Raw genomic sequence first — 15,158 nt, 5'->3', positions numbered from 1 at the left:
GGTTGGCTAAATGGTGATTCATTTGTGAAATACTATCTTGCTGTTGTTTGAATGAGTTAAACCTACTGTATATTGTTTTATCCACACTCCTAGCCACCACCCAACACTGTGTCCCAACAAAACCTATATTAGAAAGAGTATTTCACTTTTGTAATCAAGGACTAATACAGACATAGCTTTAAAAGATGAAATAAACTGGTCATTCCTCTGCTGAAACTCTTGCTGTAGTCCAGTTGCCTTACTCTCCAGGCACATTCCTGTACCCCAGCAATTTAGAAGAGGGAGGCTGGGCACCCAGGACTAGTCAGAACTGCCTTCCCCTAGATCAGACAGCAGAAGCAAGAGAGGACCCTGGGGTCATGCTGGGAAGGCAAGCAGAAGGGGTAAAATGTCATCCGTTCCTCCTGACAGGTGAGCAGTGTGGGAATAAAAATGGAGCTGGGATTTGGGTCCGGTGAGGAAACTAGGATTTGCTCATCGAAAACTCAGGTCATATGGGGCCAGCAGAACAAGGAACGGCAGTGGGTTAAGTGAATAAGACTTTGGTGCCAGAATAACCTGGGTTTGGAAATTCTGGTTGTTCCACAACCAGTGACGCTACCAGCTGCCTCACCCTATTTTGTCTTTTGTCAAATGGGAATAATGACATTTACCTCCTAGGTGTGCTGAGAAGAGTAACTGCAGTGAGGGATGTAAAGTGCACACTGTAGATGCTCAACAGTAGCTGCCATCATTATTCACATCTGGGAACGTATCCATTCATAGCAGATGCTCAGCAATGGCCACCAGCATCAGCATTATCATGATGTCTTCCTAGGCTTCCCTGGAGACAAAGAGAGGGAGAATCTTTTCTCTGCCCTTCTTGCTCCCTGCTCCACAACCCCAGAACCTCCTTCTGTTTCCTCTTGTATTATCTCTGTACGCAGCTGAGAAATGCAGCCTTTAAAGAGCTTAAATCACAGGAAGCCAAGGAACGAACCACCACAACAGTGTCCTGGTAATAACTGGCCTTGATTCATTAATGCAAATGGTTTGTGTGTGCACCGTACCAATGAAGACATCAGGATTTGGGAACCAAGTTTAGTTATCTCTTCCAGGGCTATGTTTTGATTGGTATGTGTGTGTGAGAGAGAGAGAGAGAGAGAGAGATGGGGAAATAGAGACAGAAACACACCACACACACAGAAACAGAGACAAAGGCAGAGCCAGAGACAGAAGGAGGGAGAGAATACTGACTTGTTTTACCCAAGAGTAGAGCAAAGAGGGAGACGGTATCATGAAGTTCAAATGTCATTCACAAAACCCAGAAAGTGATTACCCTCGTGTTCATGCAGATCAATCCTGTAAGTATTTAGGTAGAAAAATGCTCTGCTCTGTTAACCTGTCTGGCTCAGCCATCCAAGTCTATTGTGTCATCTGAATCTAGCTGGATGAGCTAGGCAGCAGGGGTGGTACCAGTGGATTGGTAAATTTACAGAACCTAAAGGTCAGAGAATTCTTTGTTCATTCCCTCACCAACAGAGTGAGCCACAGCTACCTCCCAGAGAGAAAGAAAGCCTCTTTTTAAAAGACACTTGAAGCCCCTCCCATCCTGCTTGCCACCCTGACTCTTACAAAAAGAAAAGAAATCTCCCAACTTTCTTGCTTACGTGCTCACAGCTCTCATGATCAAGAAACTCTTCCCCTGAATTTCCATGGTGATTTTACTGCTGTGTTAAACACTTCTTCCTTGATAGAAGCTGAAAACAGGGAAGTCCCTCTTCTTTGAATAAACTGCCCCTCACAGAACTGCAGGACATCTTTCTGTCTCCCATGAAAAATGTCCCAACCCCATGGAGATATCACAACTCTGCCCTAATCATAAACATGCCTCTCTGTCCTGTCCCTGTCTCTTCCATCACCCTTCAGCCCCACTAGCACAGCAGAGATGACAGAAGAGGTGAAAATAGACAGCTTGCATGCAGGATTAGAACCGGGGTTGATGTCTTTTGTTAACTGGTGCTGAATGCTGACTCTCCTGGTATTCACATGGGCCTTGGTCTTTGAGATTAACCTGATTCTCTTATCTCATCTGGCATCCTGAACACCCTATTGTCTGCCTATCATTTGACTTTTCTTTATAGCCCTCACCTATTTCCTCACCTGTCTATCACCTTTATTTCCTCACCTGTCTATCACCTTTGGGTCTCTGTTAGTAGCCACAGTGGCCCTGGTATGTAGTCATTGAAAATATCCCTCTCCTAACAGGCTGGCCAGCCTCTTTCAGCTTCACCAATTCCTTCTCATCATTTAACACTAGGAAGCTGAAGTTAGTTTGGTTTTATCTCCCTTGGCAAAATTGTAGCTCCGTGACTCCACAATTCAAGGCAGCTGCCCTGGGTTGGCCTTTCCATTCTGTCTATTGCATAACAAGCTCCTTTGTTCCTGCCTGAGTGTCGACATTGCTTAAATGTGACAATGCTCCCTTTGTTCTCCTCCTCCCAGCGCATCCGCGTCAGCCGTTCCACACCACACCACCGTGAAAACCAAATCAGCAGAGACCAGCTGGAAATTGATGAGTGATACCTCGGAAACTCACAACAAATGCTAAGGAGATGACCATTATTGGCCCCTTCTTGGCTGTCTCAGAATTGCTTTAGGGCCCTGAGACTGGCATCACTTTGCCAGTCACACAAGTAATGAGCAGTTAGGTCTCACCTACCTCAGCCAATTTCATGGTCATTTCTGGATTCACTTAAGTTTCCCTAGTATTATAGATTCCCAAGCAAGACAGTGACCTGAAGAGGTCATGGAGTCCATCTCCAGCTTTCAGGCTGACCAGCTGCCTGTCCACGGTCTAAGGTTACCTTTCCCTTCAACCTTCATAAAGATCTCGGATAAAGGAGATATTCTATTCCCATTTCACAGATGAAAAAAAAAATGAGGCTTGGTGAGGACATGAGGCTAGTAAGAGGTAGCACTGGCTAGGAACCCAGATGGGGGGCTCATTTCACTACCTTAGAATGGCCCTGCAGACTTAGGAAAAACAGTTCAAGACCATCTTCTCCTCTGCTTCTTGGCTACCCCTGACCAGGAGCAATAGAGCTTGAAAGAGGGCCTCTGGTCCAAGAAGTAACTGAGTCCCAAGATTTAATTCTGTGAAGTGGGGTTCCTTGTAGATTGAGGGCAGCAAGTGAACGTAACTATTGTGTTGGCAGAAAACCTCAAGATGTTGCAGAGAGCGCAGTCCCTGGAAACCAAGGCTTTCCTCTCAATGAACTAGTATGGGGGGGAAAGAATAGAAGCACTGATGAAATACAAACACACAAGTCTCCAGCCCAAGATGCAGCTGCCCACTGAGGTCTTCTAGGCACAGAGGCAGCCCAGCAGAGGAGCCTGGAATTGCAGGTGACGATTCCAAGTCTCCCTGGCTCAAGTTGCTGGCTTCCCCCAGATTTGGATCCCACAACTTAGCTGGCTCACTCTGTGAGATGAGACTCCCTGAGTTTGGCTGGAAGCAGGTCCCCCTTCTTGAGCTGGAGAATTGGGGGTGGGGAGTGATATACTTTGGATATTTGTCTCTTCCCACCCCCCGATCTCATGTTTAAATATAATCCCAATGTTGGAGGTGGGCCTGGTAGGAAGTGTTTGGATCATGGGGATGGATGCCTCATGAATGACTTGGGCCATCCCTTTGGTGATAAGTGAGCTGTCGCTCTGAGTTCACATGAGAACTGGTATTTTTAAAGTGTGTGGCACCTCCCTACTATACACACTCACTCTCTTACACACCCCTTTTTGCTTTGGCTTCACCTTCTGCCATGAGTAGACGCTTCCTGAGACCTCCCCAGAAGCAGATGTCACCACCATGCTTCCTGCACAGCCTACAGCACCATGAGCCAATTAAACCTCTTGTCTTATAAATTGCCCAGTCTCTGGTATTTCTTTACAGCACACAAGAACAGCCTAATACAGGGGGTTACCTCCCCAATTTTAATCTCCAACTCCCTAACATGACTGTTCATATCTCTATGGAACATGCAGGTTTGGGTGTTGGTTAGGCTGGTGAGCTTTTCTTTCCTTTTTTGTTTTCCATTAGCAAAAAGAGCTGCTGCCATAGCCAGGCTTGCTCTCATTCATTCTCTCTCTCTCTCTCAGCAGTTGGAGAAATGCATAGAAAGAGGGCCTCCAGCCCTTCAGCCACCCCTACCCCTCCCACCCACCAAAGCACTGCCTATTCTCCTGTTTGGCAAGAGCATAAAACCAGGCTGACTGGGGCTTGCATGCTTTAATAAATGAAGGTAGAGTGGGGAGAAAGGTGGAGACCTGGGCGAAGTAGGGGTGGACAGGAGAGAGAAAGAAGGGGAGAAAGAGGACGGTTGAGGAAAGAGTGGGGGAGGGAAGAAGGAAAGTGGAAAAGAGAGAAGGGGGATGCCGACTGACAAAGCAAGGAAGGAGGAGAGTGGGAGAAAAGGGCAGATAATAACAAGCTCTCTCTGTGGGAGTGCCATTTGCTTCAGAGCCTGGCTGTGCATGTTTCTGGCCCCAGGCTCAAGCAGGATTGGCCAAAGCTGACAATGGTTTTCCTGGGGGTGACCCAGGCTGAGCAGCAGAAAATAGAAACTGTTCTAATAGTAATGATAACATTAATAAATAAAAGAGACTAATGTCGAAGGTAATTGGGTTGCAAGAAAAGCTCTCTGCAGTGAGAGAGAAGCCACTTCACTGCCCATTTGACTTCAATTGGTGTGAAGTAAGGGTATTTTAAATGCCTTAGAAATGTAGTATTTTTAAGGTAGGAGGAAACTTGGGCATCTTGGGAGTTGTTTAATCCCCTCATTTTATAGAGAAGCCTCAGAGAAACTATTTTCTCAACACCACTCAGCAAATTAACAGCAGACTCTGACCCAGGGGAATCTTGACTTCCAATTGGAAAAGAAACTTTACAGAGCTGAGTCTGAGGTCTTTGGAGTTAGCTCCGAGTCCCAATTTAGTTCGGTCCCTCTAGCCCAGCAGGAGAGGCTTGCTCCTTTAGAGTTTCCTGTAAGAGAAGAGTTTTGAGGAATATTGCAGTAGAAGAAGGAATGTTTGACTTTTTTCAACATGAGCCTTGGTCAAAACATGCTTTCCCCTGAGTATAGCAGGCACATAATCTCTCTTCATGGTGTTGAAGGCATCACAAGGACAAAAACTCTCTAGGTTAGCCCAGGATCCCAAAAAACCACAGGTCAGAGGTTTTTCAATGAGAAAAACCTCTGGATTTTTCAATGAGAAAAAAAAATATTATAAAGTATTCCACCCCCACAACTGGGACTGGACACTTTTGCCTAAGTTACATGGTGCTTTACCAAGGTTTTCCTTTTTCCTTTCTCCATCCCAAGTCTATTGTCATCCCTCCCCACCCATCCACTTCACAGTGCACGGCTGCACTGTCCAATATGGTAGATAATCACTAACCTGGCCATTCAAACTTAAATTCATTGAAATTAAATAAAATTTAAAATTCAGTTCCCTGTACTTGAAGAGTTTCGTGTAGCCAGTGACTACCATATTGGACAACACAGTATAGAGCATTTCTATTCACAGAAAATAATAATGAATGTCGATGGTATAAGCCCACTTCTGTAGTTTGGTTATTGTTACATTTGTCTTAACAGTGTCCACTAAAAATTGCCGCAAGCCCAGGCATTGGCTGGTCTGCAGATCCCTGAACTTGAGGACAGCATTGCTTCACTTTCCTTCCTGACTGCTCACTGACTGTTGAGGGCACTGCAGGTGCATGCCCCTGCGAGTGGGTCCTGTGCTTCCCTCTGGAGCAGCAGATGAGTAGGAAGGGGTAACTCCTGGCTGCTTGTTGTGTACTGACTCGCTGGTCTCTTTCTTTCTTCATCTTCATACCTGTCTTTCTCTGCTACTTCTCCATGTCCCTGGTGACTGCAGGATAAATGGCTTGACCAGCTCTTCAAGCCCCAAGGACCTGCTGGGTTGAGCTCAACATGGAGTTGGGGGATGGGATTAACCACCAAATTCCAAATTGACTCATCCCTCCTCCCCACTTTTCTAGTTTCCCTCTCCTAACCAAGACCTCAATTTCCAGTCTAATATATATGCTAACAACGAGAGATCAGTCACAGCTACCTGCAAATTGGAATTGCAAGAAGAAAGCCCAGACTCATGTTCCCAGGCAATTATTGGTTTCTCCTAGAAAGAAAGAAAAGGAGAGATAGGGAGGAGGAAAGAGCTTCCTCAAGCGCTATTTATTTTGCCAACTGATTGAATGGAAACAAGACTAGTGGAAGATTATACCCACCAATTTCCTCAACCATACAGAATGATCATCCTGTCTTCACTTCTTTAGTTCTTGTTCCCAACTAAAACTCCATTTGCTCATATATCTTATTTGTTCACTCACTTATTCACCTACTCATTTTCCTAACCAAAGATTCTCATTCTTGCCTATCAGAAACACCTGAGGAGTCCTTTTCAAGGCACACAAGCCCAAACAATAGTCCGGATAAACTGAATCTGAGTTCATGAATGATGGGATGGGGGCAGGGAGGGAGGGGCACAAGAGAGTGGAAGGAGAATAGGGCCTGGGTTTGTATGTTTTGCCAAACATTCCTGAGTTATTCTGTTGCTCTCTCTTGAGAAGGAAGCCCTGCATTCGGTCATTCCTTTTTTCATCACTCATTCAGCAAACACCCCTTGAATACCAAAGATATGTCAGCTGATGGGTGGATAGGTTCTCAGGCTTGGCTATACAACAGAAATACCTTGAAAACTTTGAATACCCTGAGGCCCCCAGGTCATGCTCCAGAACAATTAATCAGAATCTCTTGAGGGAGGGACCCAGGCACCAGCATTCTTTAAAGTATTTCATGTGATCCCAATATTGCAGCATCGGGATGGAAAAAGTCTATGAAGTCATCATGGGGAGGTTGTCACTTAGCCTCATTGAGGAAATCAATAAAGCTTCCTTATGGATGAACTTAGTCACAGTGAGCATCCTAGCCAGCTACACAGCTTTGGTGTCCCACATCAAGCAGGGATTAGGGCCAGCAAGATGAAGAGGACTGACCCAAACCAGAGTTGAAAAGGACATAGATCTGGGTGCCATCCAAAGAAGGAAGAAGCCTATCTCAACCCCTCAAGTTGTTCAGTGCACAAACGTGAAGTAGCCTCACCTTACTAACAACATGAAATCTGTTTTGAAGCAAGATGCTCCTGTGGTCACAGAGATGCCACCATTTCTAGGGAAGTGGCCATTAAATGGGGGTAGGGGTGTACATCTCTCATTTCATTCCACTATTTTTGCTGTTTTGTCAACATCTTTGTCCATGTTTTATCAACATTTTTTGAGCATCTACCCTGAGTCAGGCACCTTGCCAGATACTGGAGATCTAAAAATGAAAAAGACTTGATTCCAGGTCAGGTGTGGTGGCTCATGCCTATAATTCCAGCACTTTTGGAGGCCAGGGTGGGTAGATCACTTAAGGTCGGGGGTTCAAGAACAGCCTGGCTAACATGATGGAAACCCATCTCTACTAAAATTATCTGGGCATGGTGGCAGGCACCTGTAATCTCAGCTACTTGGGAGAGTGAGGCAGGAGAATCACCTGAACCCAGGAGGTAGAGGTTGCAGTGTGCAGAGATCATGTCATTGCACTCCAGCTTAGGTAACAGAGCAAGACCCCATCTCAAAAAAAAAAAAAAAAGACTTGGTTTCAACCCTAAGTGAGCTCATGGTCTTGGGTACAATACAAGACCTGGGCATCCGATCTCAGTTGCTTTAACCATACATTGAGGGCATAATGAAAGAAAATCTCTGAGGTTCTAAAAGGCCCTAACATTACATGTTTCTGTGACACTCTGACATGGGTTAAATGGAGAGATATCTTTTGCCTCCTAAGCTGACTTTTCTAGGTGGCTGGTGAATAATGCGTTTACTTTCTTGGTGTTGCGAGGCTGGTCTAGCTCTCCACTTCTAGAAATCAAAGTAAATCCAAATCACATGTCCACAACCAAAAATTTGGTTCTGATGAGAGACGTGTATTCCACTGAGCCTGGAGTAGATGTGTGGCAAAACCCAGCCCATTCTCTTTCACTCTTCAGGGACCGCCCATCTCCTCTCTGTCTCATCCCAGGCATGGCACCATGTGAGAACTTCTACCTACTGAGGCATTGCCCTGTGCATTTCTACTTACAGAGTGCTTCTTTTGTCTATGTTGTGGTGTTCCAAGCCTAAAGTCTGATCAGTTTGCTTCTGTTAGCAACTCTTAGAGAGGGCCCCTCCTCTCTAAGTTCTCACAGGCCATTAAGGGTTTCTCAATGCAGGAAAGGAGCCTTCCAAATTTGGCTTTTCCAGAATAAGAGGGAAAAGTTAGTGGAGTTCATGTTCTATTCTGCATGGCACCAATTCCCTTCTCTTTTACTGTACAATTTCCAAAAACTGCAAAAGGAAGGCTATGTTATGGTGGGGAGGGCAGGAAAAAGCAAAGAACCGGGTTCAGATCCTAGCTTCCTCACTTATAATTAGGCTGAGCCAATATGACGTTGATGATATTTTTCAATTTTCCACACACAAAAGCAGTAATTCCATGTTTCAACTCAAAATAACTAGATTAATGTATACTCTCTTTGCCTCAGTTTGTTTATTTGTAAAATAGGGGTAAAGTTATGCATCTGCTTAAATTAAGAAGCTCAAACGAGATGAGTAGTAATGTGCCCAGACAGTACCTGAACATACTGCTTTCATGTAAATTGAATAGTCGACATCTATTAAATGCCAGGCCAGTGGTTCAAAAATGGCAGCCAGCACTATTAAAATAGGATTTTGACAGCAAGCTGGTCATCCCTCCTTGTTCTAAGCTCGGGTTGCACCAAAGCCATATCACATCCGCAGCAGAGAAGGATCTGATGTGGCAAAGGACTTGGGTGGCCCAGACACAGGGTCCTGCTGAGCTCTATTCTTCCCCATGTGTGGAGCTGGAGCAAGCCATGCCCTGTAAGACCCTCGGCTCTCCCCCTGATGCAAAGGCAATGGTCACTCTCACTCTAGGGATGCTTTTGAGAATTAAAGGATTACATATATAGAGTACCTGGCACACAACAGAGTAGGTTCTTCATCAATGCCCTAAAGTCACAAGGGACATGGGGCAGGGACTCTGATAGAAGCAGAGGAGGGGCTCAGAGAGCACAGGGAGGTGGGGGAGCTGAAAGCTAGGAGAAGCTGCCTTACGCACACACAGGACACCACCTTGGGGAGAGGTTTGACTTTTGAGACCATGGGAGAAGGGTCTCCTCCCACTAGAAACTGTACTGGAAAGCGAGAGAGAGAAAGTGAGGAACACAATTACCATACCCACCGGCAACCAGATGCCGGATGCAGTGAAGGCTAGGAACCTTAATTGGGGATTAGAGGCGGAACTTTATCGACACACTACTCTGGTGGCCTCATTAAAAGCTGGAAAATTCTCCATGCAGGTTCAGTGACCTTTTGCGAAGTGACCTGGAGGCTGGCTAAGCCCTAGGGAGCATCGTGCCCTGGCCAGACACTGTGGTAGCCTGCCCCTTCTCCTGCCCAGCATGACAGGAGTTTGCCCCTCCCATCTTCACCCTCCCGCAGCACCTGCCCTGAGTGACAGAGAGTGAAGACAGACTCACAGAAAGACTTGTGCCCATTTGGGGCCAGGTGACGCTGCCAGGCAATCCTGGTGTCTCCATATTTCTTGTCTGTCCAGGGGCCACTTGGGCTGAATTTCCATCATAAGTTTAGTAAAAACCTCTTTAAAACTCAAAACCTAAAGGTTTATCTTGAAAACACAAGGGGAAATGACCCCTCAGCGATATTTCACACAATGCAGGTGGTAAAATCCATCATCTTCTTTGATTCTCGTAATGATCCTTCAATGAGGCAGGACAGGAGATATTGTTCAGAGTTTGCAGAGATAGAAATTGAAGCCTGAAGATGGGGAACTTCCAGGGATGAGACCTGAGTCCAGGTCTTCCGATGATCCTATCAACTGGTCCTCATCTGCTGGCCAGAGTCGGAAGGAGTGACCTTTGCCAGGCCCTGTTGATTAGGTGTCCTGTGGCCTTTACCTCTGGACAGGGCAGTATTTCCTCTGATCCTCCTGGTTTTGGGGGATTAATGGATCAGCAAATAACCATGAATTCAGGTATACTTTGCTGAGGATATCATGGAAGTCACAAAGAAGGATGATTCCTGCTCTTACTTATGGGAGCTCCTGGCCTAAACAGGGAGGCAATACTGACAGACATTTATGATGAGTAGCAATAGCGTCACGTTCAGTTTATTTGAGAGTTTATCCATTGTCAAAGCACATTATTACTCGGTGTTATAATCTCCTCTATAGCTGTCTGCATATAAAGCATTTGGCCTTACGTGCCCTGGAAAGCATAAATGTGAATCTTTTACTGCTATTACTACTTACACTGGACTTATTACTATTATTACTAAACACTACTTGAGGGTGAAGCTGTGTTTTATCTTTTTTGCCTCTGCACATTATTTTGTGTGTTTTGAAGGAAATACAGAATTAATGTTTGTAAATGTTGGATGAATGAAGGTCATCTAAACTTCACAAAAAGTCTGTAGAGGGATTTTTTTTTTTCCTCTAAAGACAAGGAATCTGAGACGCAAGTAGGGAAAGTGACACACAATTAGTGACAGAGCTCCTGGGGCAAGATATCCTATGCCAAATGTAAAAGGAAGACATGGGAATTCTGCAATGGGAAGGTCAGGGAAGGCTTCATGAAGGAGGTGTCGCTTTTATAGGCTCTTTCATGAATGGGTTTACAGAAAGGCACAGAAGAAAGAGGTATCAGTGAGGGGGAACTACATGAACAAACTCCTGAAGAGGCAGGAATGTACTGCGCAGAGAAGGTTCAGGAACAAAGGGTCCAACCAGATGGGCAGGGACCAGGTCAGGGAGGGCCTTGAACATCAAGCTGAAGGTTGAGGCTAGGGCTGAGGCACCACCCAGACCACTGTCCACCTGAGGATGCCAACTCTGGGTCTACGTCCATCCAATGTGGGGGCTCTGTGTCAGTGCTAGTGAGTGTCAGATCTGGGAAGCAGGGGAGCACTTTCACCCAGGACAGGACAGGGCCGGGCCATGTGCTGGGCAGTGTGAGTCATTTGTCAGCACCAGGAAAAGGTGAGCAATCTGCCCAGGCTCTAATGAGAAAGATTGGAGCCCATAAGCACATGTTTATTACTGAAGGTGCCACATTAATTATGGACTCTAAAAGGGGAGGGGGAGGTCATGGGCTTACACTGGGAAGCAGAAGACTGCTATCCATCTGGAAGAAGTGGCCGGAGTGAGCTCATGCTACTCTAAGCCTGGCCTCCAGGGCTCATGCTCAGCACCCTGAGAAATAGTCACACAGCTCGCATTCATTCATTTCCTCAGCAAATATTCCTTAAACGCCAACAAGGCACAAGACCCCTGTGTAAAGGCCTGGGCTTGGTGCCCTGGAGGACCTCAGAATCCAGCAACTGTTGGAGACAGATGCACAATCAGATATTTGGGATAAAATCTGCTGGGATAGAGTCAAAATGTGGGTACCTAGCCTAGTCTGGGGGTGACCAGAATGGGTAGGGGTTAGCTAGAGCACCCCTGTAAGGCACTTAAGGGGCTGGTTCTTTAGCCTGCCAGCAATGAGAGCCACTGAAAGAATGGAGAGGAAAGTCACATGGTCAGATACGCTCTATTTCACCGCACATCACCCCTGGCCACCCCTGTCTCCTGATGGGGTCTTCTCTCTTCTCTCCTTCCACCTTGCTTGTCCTGAACTCCATCTCTTCAAGGACAAGGGCTACCCTATGGAACTTCTGGAATTGGTTTGTCCATGGCTGGGCATATGTTTGAAGGTAGGACAACCACAGGTGGGACTCATATTACATGGACTAAGTGCTCATTTTCTTGCCTCCACCCAACCCCAAAGGGCTACGGAGGCTCCCCTTGGCCTAAGGCATAAGGCAGCTATGCCAGATCAAGAGCCATTATGGGACCTTAGAATCAGAATGAGGGGGCTGGAGCCTCCTAGAGACCACCTGGTAAGAAAAAGCTTAGCAGCCTTCCGCAGAACTCTGAAAGACCCAAGGTTCCCCCCACAGGAGCTCTGTCATTCTGATTAACCTCTCAGGCCTCAGCAAGCTTTCCTCTCTATCTGGTCCTCTTCTCCACCCTGCCCTCCCTCCTGCCCTCTCTTCTTGTTTCCACCGCCCATCCAGCTGGGCAAGGTAATCATTGCGCTTTCTAAATCCTTGGAAAACAGAGCCCTGATCTAGTGAGAGGAGGAAGCAGGATGAGGGAAGAAGGAGCCCAGACCAGAATTCAGAAAGCAGGTCTCCAAGGTTCAGCTCAGTGTTGAGTGCACAGCCTGGTGGAATTGTGAATGAACAGATGAATGAACGAATAGAACACTGGATCTCAGCACAGTCACTTTCTAGCTCTGACTTTGGAAGGGTTACTTTACCATCTAGGCCCTTCTGAGTCTTCCACATCTGTGAAAAACTGAGCACAAAGCGCCCTGCATAGAATTGCTGAGATGATCTGATGTGGTAGCCATGAGTCTCACATAACACCCGACACTCAGGAAATATCAGGAGATTCCTAAGAAAATACAACTCGGAGATGTGAAAGTTCTTGTGGAAGGATCATATCCAAAATGGGAAATTAAATCTACATGATGGCAAAAGATCCTTTTCACAGCTGTGGACTTTCAAGATGGTCATTTCTGAGACATTCATTTCCACTGAAATTGAGATTTAAAAAGGCTTAGTGACTTGCCAAAGGTCACACTACTGGTTCTCAAACCTAAGTTTCCTCTCATTCCGTCATTCAAAGACATTCAGCAAACATTCATTACAACCTCAGCAGATGCCAGGCACACTCAGGATTCTCTCCCACACCTGAGCTGGGTACAACACAGCAGCTCCCCAAATGCCCATGATGAAAGATCATCTTATTCACCCTGCTCATCCCGTAGGTGAGGAACAGAGCACTGCCTGGACACATCTACCAATCACTAGCCTTGGAAGGCAGAAGCAATTCTCAGGGACCTGCTTTCTGATTTCTGGCCTGGGGTCCTTCCTTCCCTAATATCTCTCCCTTCTCTTGCTAGGATCAGGGTTCTGTTTCCCAAGGATTCGAGAACAGCAATGATTATATTATCCAGATGGATAGGTAGTGGCAACAAGAGAAGAGGGAGGGAAGGCAGAGTGGATAAGGTGCCCAGGCACAAGGAAGAGATTGTCCCCCAGGCAGGAGAAGTGTTCAGCAATGTCCTCCAGGAATACTCCAGGAGGTCCAGGTAAGGCTTAAGAAACCCCAGGTATGGAATGATGGCAAAGCTCCTCCAGAGGGGTCTCCCCAGGTTAGCATCAGGGTCCCCTGTCTGCTCTTGGTATTTGGATGTAGAGTTCCTACTTGCACTCCTTTCCATCCTTGGCTCCTCAGGGACCGTGTGGATAGGTGTGAGGCAGAGAAACGGAAGCAAGGGAGGGAGGGAGGAAAGGAGAGACAGTTATGCCTCCCCTCCAAATCCCATTCAAACTACTGCCTCAGGGCAAACTCGTGTGTGTGTGTGTGTGTGTGTGTGTGTGTGTGTGTGTGTGTACACGTGCATGTGTATGTGTATGTGTATGAGTCAGGGTTCTTCAGAGAAACAGAACCAGTGGAATGTGAATATATAAAGATTTATTATAAGGAATTGACTTACATGATTATGGAGATTGATAAATCCAAAATCTGCAGGGTAGGCCAACAGGCTGGAGACCCAAGAGAGCTGATGTTCCAGTTCAAGTCCAAAAGCTATCTGCCGTAGGCCAGAAAGAGCTGATGTGGCAGATGAAATCTGAGGATAGCCTGCCTGCTGGAGAAGTCTCTTTTGCTTAGCGAAACCTGGTCTTTCTGTTCTGTCTAGAACTTCAACTGGTTGGACAAGGCCCACCTGCATTATGAAGGACAATCTCTTGACTTGAAGTCTACCAACTTACATGCAAATCTTATCCAAGAACACTGTCACAGAAACACCTAGAATAATGTTTAACCAAATATCTGGCACCCCATAGCCCAATCAGATTGACACATTAACCATCACTCTGTGTGTGTGTGTGCGTGTGTGTGTGTGTGTGTGTGTGTGTGTGTATGTTTGGTAGAAGAGTTGAAGGCACAGTGTCTCACACATCCAAGCTAGGAAAGGTTCCTGCCATGGAATTTAGTCATTGAAAGGTCCTCTTAGCAAGTCTCAGGGGATTTTCCTTAGATCTGAGTGTGAGCATGTGCCCATAACAGTGTAGACTGTCTCCTAGCGGGGGTCCTGTATGTTGGAGTCTTGTGTCATTCTCTGCCCAGGTCTGGATGACAGAGAGTGGATGTGGCCAGATAATGGTCACAGGGAGCCCGGGGCTCTCTCAGTCCTGGCCAAGGAATTGAGCCCCTGTTCCTCACATCTGCACCGTCTACCACTTCCCCAGAGCTAATAACACGCCACTGTCCAGAAAAGCTCTCAGTGTCCCATTCAGGGCCCTTTTTATGAGATCGCACAAGCACTAAGTGGAAGTGCCATGTCAGAATACTCAGTGTCAGGCTAATACATTGATTAGGGGTCCAGCTGTATCACCTAGCCCAAGATGCAAGCGGTATGTGTTTATCAAGCCAAAAAATGTCACCCAGAACACAGAGCAAACCCTGATATTCTCAAAACAGGAGTCAGCACCTAATTATCTAACGAGAAATACAACTGTTTACCTCACTCATCTGGTCTTGCACCTGATGTTTTTTTACCTAAACTGCAGCTCTCCTGCTGGAATTCAATCCCATTTCCTTTTCTCAGTGTCTATTACAGAAATGAGGAATAGCCGGCTGCCCTCCACTCTCCAAGCCCTCTCCTTTCTCCCTAACTAGTGCTGCCACCTGTACCACACTCATGTTCCTGTTTTAGAGCTGTCTTATCTTCCCCGTCATCTGTTTGCCCATTCCTGTGCAGCACCACGCTGGTTTCATTTCTACAGCTTTGAACTCATTTTCATATATGGCCAAACAATGTTCCTGTCTTAGTTCTTCTTTCTGAAAATTGTTTTAGCTATTCATGCCCTTTATTCTACCATGGGACTCTTGGAATTGTTTTGTCAGATTTCTGAAATATAC

Source organism: Sapajus apella, unplaced genomic scaffold (assembly GCF_009761245.1).
Source record: "Sapajus apella isolate SASKATOON/1434 unplaced genomic scaffold, GSC_monkey_1.0 scaffold16, whole genome shotgun sequence".
NCBI lineage: Eukaryota > Metazoa > Chordata > Mammalia > Primates > Cebidae > Sapajus > Sapajus apella.
This window is presented reverse-complemented; position numbering follows the sequence as displayed.